This window comes from Leopardus geoffroyi, chromosome A3, assembly GCF_018350155.1.
Source record: "Leopardus geoffroyi isolate Oge1 chromosome A3, O.geoffroyi_Oge1_pat1.0, whole genome shotgun sequence".
In the NCBI taxonomy this organism is placed as follows: Eukaryota; Metazoa; Chordata; class Mammalia; order Carnivora; family Felidae; genus Leopardus; species Leopardus geoffroyi.
Genome location: NC_059336.1, coordinates 140,037,894 through 140,045,541, shown reverse-complemented (window position 1 = coordinate 140,045,541; position 7,648 = coordinate 140,037,894). Strand labels below are relative to the sequence as shown.

General features: G+C 52.9%; 1 long non-coding RNA gene across 1 annotated transcript; it reads left to right on the top strand.

Moving 5' to 3' along the window:
- Nucleotides 1-551: 551 nt before the first annotated feature.
- LOC123579806 lies at nucleotides 552-3,360 on the top strand. The gene is made up of 2 exons (XR_006702970.1): nucleotides 552-1,974; nucleotides 2,869-3,360. It is a non-coding gene; the product is annotated as an uncharacterized LOC123579806 (long non-coding RNA).
- The last annotated feature ends 4,288 nt before the right edge of the window (nucleotides 3,361-7,648 follow it).

The following is a 7,648-nucleotide window of genomic DNA, read 5'->3' as shown; positions in this document are numbered from 1 at the left end:
TTTTTTCTGATAAAAAGTCATACATGCTTATTGTATTATACAATGTTTAGAAAATGTAGGAAACTATAAGACATCAATCACCTTCAATAGCACCATCTAGATAGAACAACAATTAAGCTTTGTCCTCATATGCGTGTGCACATGTGTGGATGTGTGCACAAGCGTGTGTGCTTAGGGTCATAGTACTGTGGCTTCTGTTTTATATACTTTCCACAAAGCATTATAGCTTGAATACTTTCTCCTGTGACCGACGATCTCAAATAAGATGCTCCATCAAATAAACTTATTATAATTTAGTGATTCTCCTATTGTTGGAAAATAGCAAAAGGCTTTACCCAAATAATTGTATAAGGTAAACATGGGGAGTAGAGTAGCTGATTCTGCTTTGTTCTTACACAAACCAGGAACTGTAATTATTTTAAAATAAGTACAATTAAAAATAAGTCACCAAATGAGTTACTTGACCAAACTTAACCAATAAACTTGATAAAAATGAGTAATCTGTGCCCTGATTAGATAAGACCATTTAAAGTTAATTTGTTGCTGCAGGAAAGCAAACTTACGGCAGTTTTGCCATTTGATTCAAATTCTGGGATTCCTTCCCTTTGTACCGGAGGAAATGGTAACATCCTAGAAGACAAGGAATATGAGAGAAGGCTGAATTGTAAAGACTATCACCATCTGCAATCAGTGGAGGGAATTTCTGCCACGTTGTGAAACGACCGTGTGCTGTGGGTACACCTGCGTGTGCTGGCTTTGTTTTGTCGGTCTGTTTACTGTCCGACACCTCCCAAGCCTCCTGAAACGTCTCCGAGCTGAGACCCCGATGCCCCGGTGCCACCAGCACACATACCTGGTGTCACAGAACCAGCTGCATCCTGGCTGCTCGGGAGACCAGACTCGGGTGCAGACACCGGGACCGTGGACAGTTTGACCGTGGTGACGTGACCCTCTGACATGGCCCAGGTACGGGCTCGGGCTCTGAGCGTGAGCGGGTGTCTGCGTCCTTCGCTGGCATTAAGGATTGGACGGGGAGCTGTTGGAAGTGATCTTCGCACAGACGGGCTTGAACGCGAAGTCGCCTCGGAAGAGAACAGACTTTTAAAACCATGGAAAGAGACAGTGTCCTCGGAATACCATTTTTGCCTGAGGATTGACTAAGTCTGAGACAAACCTCCAATGAGAGATGTGCAAAAACTGCCTTTTTCCCTTAATTCAACTTGAGCTGTTGTTTTTTTTAACTTGCAACCGAGTGTCCAAATAGATTATATGCCCTCAATATAAATTCTCCCCACTTAAGAACTGGACTGGACAAGTTTGGCCACGTGGCCCCTCTGATTTCAGATGAACAACTTCCCGACCCTGTGGGTCACTTCTGGTGGTGCCCGGATTGCCACGTTCGGCCGCACTCACAATGGGACTCAGTTCTGATTAACAGTAGTGATGTTACAAGAACGAAGACTGAGAAGGGAGCCGAGCAGGGAATGTTCCAGAGTCACGGGAGTCAGACACGCCCCCTGTCTCCATGGTGATGAATCTGGGAGGGAATGTGCAGGGCAGTGTGGGTGCGAGGCTGCAGAGCCCGGTCAGAGGCCCCTGCACTCAGGGACGACGTTGTCCCCTACAGAGACAACGGCTCTTACGCCAGGGCTCTCGGGCCACAAGGCGACCCTGCGTCCCCAGACGGGCAGTGGTCCTGCAGGGGCCGATAACATAACATCCGAATCGCCCACCCACTGGACTGAGAGGCAAGGACGTCAGCACTGACCCCGCCTTTCTCGGCCCTTCGCACTGGGACCCCTCCCGGTTCGGTACACTAGTGAGGGTGGGCCGCACGGCCATGTTTTCATCCCACCAGCCGAACGGAGGTGCTGTGAGGCTCCAGCGTCGTGGACTCAGCTACGAGCCCTGGCCACCTCGTGTCCACTCGCCTGCCACCTTCCCCATCGTGCAGGGTCGGCTGCGTCTGAACAGGTGGGTGCCTGTCTTCATCCTCCAGCACACGAGCACCTTTCTAGAACGGGATCTGTGGTGGAGCGCAGAGCGGGAGGGAGGGGGAGCTCCTGCAGGCACCCGGGAGGCCACACCGTGTCATGTTGTGCCTGGAGGGCCAGCTGCCCTCAGAGCCTTGGGCACAGGGGCACCAGCAGTGTCTTTCCTGTGTCCTTGGCCTTTAAGAGAACAACTTTTTAACGCGTCAAAGTTCAATGCGGGGCAAGGAAGAAGGGGAAGAAAGTTAGAGCTCGAAAGCAAAGCAGAGAGCCGAGTGTTCCGGGTTAGTGGCGCCCAGAGAGCACAAGCTAACGGGGAAAGGTGCCTCGGAAGGCGTCACCGTCGAGCAAAACGTGGTCTGGTCTCACGGGCAGTGGGGGGTGGGTCACGGGACGGGAGTGAGTGGTGATTTCAGAAACAAGGCATAATTGGAGGGGCATGTTCTCGAGAGGGGAGGAAAGCAGTGCTCGGGGGGTGGACTCTGGGACGGCGTGAGCTTCCCAGAGAATTGCTGCGGTCACCAGTGTGATTTATATTCTCTTCCCGTGTCCCTGCCTCCCACGCCGTCCTTCAGGTACGCCTGCCGGTGTGCTGACCCCATCAGGGTGATTGAGCGCCACGGCTCCCGTCACACCTCAGGTCCGTGTGGTCGTTTCCAAATCACCCGCTAGGACTTCGTGGGTTACAACTGACGGGGGGTTGCAAAGCGACGGTAAATTGTCACGAGGATAATGCAGTCCTTCAGCAGGCCTTTCTTTTTGACGGGACTAACTTCTCAGCGTTCTTCCTACACAGAATTTGCACGGAATGTGAAGATGCAGAGATCAAGGTTCCTGCTTGGAAAATATGATTTAGTAAATCTTCGTATTTTCCCAGAGTTTAAAACCACGTCCCCACAGAAACCTGCACACAGACGCTCACGGCACCTCTTCCATCATCGACAAAACTTGTTACCGACCAGGACGCCCTTCAGCAGGTGGTGGTGGATGACCCGGGTCCGTGCAGACGACGGGGTCTCGTTCTGCACTGAAACAAAGAACCACGAGCCACGAAAAGACGCGGGAACGTTACAGAAGTGGGAGGAGGGAAGCTGGGAGGAGGACGCCGGGCAGTGACTCTCCTCGCAAGGGGCCGGTCACCGCCTCTGACCAAACGTCCAGTGTGGTTTCCCACTGCCACCAGCTGTCCAGGCGGGCGCCTCAGGAACTGTCTACACGGCGCCAGAGGCATGAGAAGAATTAAGTCTTAAAGCGCATCTGCCGTTCTTAATATCCAGCTCACTCTGACCGTCATGTCGATACGATCTTTTACATAAGTGACTTAGAAAAAAACCCCCACTATCTGAAATTGTATTCATTTGTGGTCATTTGTCCGAAAATTGTCACTTCTGCGTTGAACCAGGTCGGTCTGTATCTGCCTCCTGATGAAGACTGATTTTTTGCAACTCAGCAGGTGTGCCTGGGGGGTCATCCAAGAGTTACCAGAGTGGCTCTCTGTTCCCAGACGGTAGATGAGTGTGTACAAAGGCATCTTAAAGCCGTGTTCTGGGGCGCCTGGGTGGCTCAGTCGGTTAAGCCTCCGACTTCCGCTCAGGTCGTGATCTCACGGTCCGTGAGTTCGAGCCCCGTGTCGGGCTCTGTGCTGACAGCTCAGAGCCTGGGGCCTGCTTCGGATTCTGTGTCTCCCTCTCTCTCTGCCCCTCCCCTGCTTGTGCTCTCTTTCTGTCTCTCCCCAAAATAAACAAATATTAAAAAAAAAAAACAACTTAAAAAGAAGGTGACGGGCACCTGGGTGGCTCAGTCGGTTAAGCCTCCGACTTCCGCTCAGGTCGTGATCTCACGGTCCGTGAGTTCGAGCCCCGTGTTGGGCTCTGTGCTGACAGCTCAGAGCCTGGAGCTTGCTTTGGATTCTGTGTCTCCCTCTCTCCGCCCCTCCTGCTCATGCTCTGTCTCTCTCTGTCTCAAAAATAAATAAAAAGATTTAAAAAGCCATGTTCTTAAAATAATTAAGGGAATGAAATCAGCAGTAAGGTTGCAGCCCTTAACCATTCCAGAATGACTTTTAGCAGGCTCCCCAAATGCCAGCATAGCCTTAGGAAAGAGCCTTCACTCGGCACGGCCATGGCTAATAAAATGCACCTTATTCTGTCTGTCCACGTCCAGTGGCTAAAACCAGGCGTCTCAAAATCAATGAGCAAATACAAATAATGTGTTCAACCTGAAGACAGGGATTTTGAGAAGGAAAACATTAGCGGGCGCGTAACTCCTTCTGCCTCTGACATGCCAAAGGAGAAGGTGGAGTAGGAGACTGCGGACTCCACACCTCGGGCCTCGTCCTCCAGTCCCCTGCGCAGCAGCCGCACGGGCTCTGGTTCCCAGCGACACTCACGCGACGGGATGGGCTGCTTGCGTCTGCCTCACAAACTGTAACCTGCGGGAGCTTCACACACGTCATTCTATTTGGTTTCTCGCTGTTTTCCAGGGAAGAACTTAAGGCAGCACTTGTTACCTCTCGTTGCACGAGGGGGCGAGGCAGGAGGAGTCGCTCACAGACTGGTAAAACCCCAAGTGGTGACCTGTGTCCGAGCGCCACATCTACCCGTTTCCTTACATGGGCCCGTCGCTGCCACTAATCAGCCCACGGCAGTAAGAACCACGACAGGAAGCACTTCAGCGTAGAGAGTGAGATCGTGGGTCCTCACCACCCAGCTGACCGAGTCCCCAGGCCGGCTTTCCTTCCGCGCGTGACTCGGCCAAGTTACTACAATTTCATAGCCCGTCGGCACGGCCATGAGCCGACGAAAAGCACGTCAGGAGCAAGTTGCTATAAAAAGTGAGGGAAACGACCTCGCGCAGCCTTGGTGGGGTGCCCGGCCTACACTGAGTACGGAAGTGCGTTCACCCCGGTGCTGCTCGGACGTGGACAGACAGACACCTGGGCGCGCGGTGGAGACGGCAGCCGGCCCGCGGCGTCCCGTGGGTGTACCCCAGGGGGTCAGGCCTGGGGAGGGACCACGGGGGGTCAGGTCCCAGAGCAGGGGGAGGGCGTCAGACCTCGGGGGTCGGTCTGCCTGGGGGAGGGGCGGAGAGGCACACGGAAGCCTCGATGAGAACTGGAGGGAGGCAGCAGGCGCGGGTCGGCGCTTTGTTGGCCACGGGCGTTGGCCACGGGCTCACGTGAACCTGCTGTTTACCAGACACACATCTTCTCTCACCCACAAAGTGAACAAGGGCAGGACAGGTGGTTTTGTCAGCGTTGTCTTTCTGGGGGAGGAGTCGAGGCTCAGGCAGCCCATTGTCCCCCAGGACCACGGCCCCCCGCTCTTGGGGACACGGGCCGGGCTGAGAAAGTGCAGGAGAGTCACCACCAGGGGGACGGGCAGGTGAAGCCGTGGTGGGGAGTCTGGGCTTTCGGGGAAGAAACCACACCACACGGTCTGAGTTACAAAGGGAAAAAACAAAACAAAAAACTAAAGCCAGGATCCAGAGCCCATGATGTAAACGCGTCAGTGGCAGGGCCGTTGAGGGACGAGACTAGGACTATCCTGCACCTCAGAAACGGATTGGTCTGAGTTTTTTTTTTTTTTTTTTTTTTTTTCAACGTTTATTTATTTTTGGGACAGAGAGAGACACAGCATGAACGGGGGAGGGGCAGAGAGAGAGGGAGACACAGAATCGGAAACAGGCTCCAGGCTCTGAGCCATCAGCCCAGAGCCCGACGCGGGGCTCGAACTCACGGACCGCGAGATCGTGACCTGGCTGAAGTCGGACGCTTAACCGACTGCGCCACCCAGGCGCCCCTGGTCTGAGTTTTAAAAGGCGAGTTAGTTCCTGAAATAAGGGTTGCGGAGGTCTCGTGACGGCAGGTGGAGCACAGCAGGGGTAGGAGTGACAAAGCCCTCGTCCCCTATTCCTGCCTTTGAGGAGCAAGATAAAAGCACCAACAGAGACCACAGCTCCCCAGATTCGGGGGCACAGGTCTTGCAACGTTAGCTCTGGTTTAACTGGAGACCCATGTGGTCTATTCCCAGCCTGAGATCCGGGGTCCTGCCCTCGCCAGGCCAGTGCCCCGTGGCCCCCACACCCCCTGTGACCCCACGTGTCACTTCGGCCGCCACCTGCAGAGTCTGGGCAGAGCCGGGCCGAGGATTGCTGTCAGACGTTCAAAATACAGTTGCAGTTTTGTTCAGAGACCACTTGTGTGTGTGTGTGTGTGTGTGTGTGTGTGCACATAATGTGACGTGTATGTCACACACAAGTGAAAAATGAGGAATTGTCAGCTGTAAGCAACCACTGCAGATGCTGAGGGCTCACTGGGCCCCACAGAAAGCTTTGCTTGATTTTTGTTGAGCCCTCTTGTCCTTACCTGCCTAGGGTTTAGATTAACCATGACTTGACAAATGAGATTGAACTCAATCCACTAATTCTTTGCCCAATAAACTATATTTAATTTTTTTTGTTTATTTACTCTTGAGAGACAGAGCATGAGTGGGGGAGGGGCAGAGAGAGAGGAGACACAGAATCCGAAGCAGCTCCAGGCTCCGACCGTCAGCACAGAGCCCGACGCGGGACTGGAACTCATGAACTATGAGATTGTGACCTGAGCCGAAGTCGGACGCTCAACCGACTGAGCCCCCCAGGCATCCCTGATAAATCATATTTAAATCTGACGTGTGACCTACTGGAAAACCATTTCTCATTCTCATACAAACCACATTCACGAAACCGAAGCCTCTTTTAACTCTGGCACCAGATGTACCGGGACTTTACCGACTGGTCTTTGCCGATAGGAGGAGAGATTTCAAAAAGTGGACGTTATTTCCTCAATTTTTCATGATATTTCAAAGTCACAGCTAAAGTTATGACTCACTTGTAAGACTGATGTGCATTATTGAGACTTTCCCCCACAACTTCAGGGGGCCAGGACGGTCAACAAGGCAATTAGTCAGGCCCTGAGTTACAGCAGGAGCTGATTTCCACCCCCCGGGTCTGCTGGTGTAGACGCCGATGTCTCAGCAGGAGGAGATGTGTGGCCGCCTCGCCGAATGCTGGTCCCCGCACAGGTGCCCGCCGTGGACGACCTCAGAATATGGGTACTAGGCAGGTGTAGTGACGAATGAGGAAGGGAGGATTTGGGAGAGGATATTTACTATCTTTGCTTTCAGTGTAAGTTCTATAATTTAATTTCTTAAATATCTGCATTTAACAAGCAGCTAGCAGGAAACCTGGGCGTTTACTGTCGGCCCCTGTGAGCGGGTGTCCACGACACAAGGGTCTCAAAACTCCCTTGTAAAATGGTGTTGGGGGTGGAACTTAAAAAAACACACTTTAATATACTAAACTGAATCAATTTATAGATAAAATACCGCTCCCTTATAGAAACAAGGTACAAACATAGTGAATAAAAAAACAACGAATGACAGCCAGATACGATCATAGTTTACATGTAGTGTGGAGCGTTCTGGCTCTTTTCCCAGCGCAAAAGCGGGCACAAACGTGTTCCTAATGAAAGGCGTTTCCGCTTCTGGAACGCTGTCCTGCTGCCACGTTTAGGGTTCCGCTGGCTCCTCCTGTCACCGTCTGGTCTCGTGAGGGCTGTGGCAGCGGAGACGTGGGCGCGTGCTGTGGCGGGGACCGGACGGCCCTGCCCTTGCTCG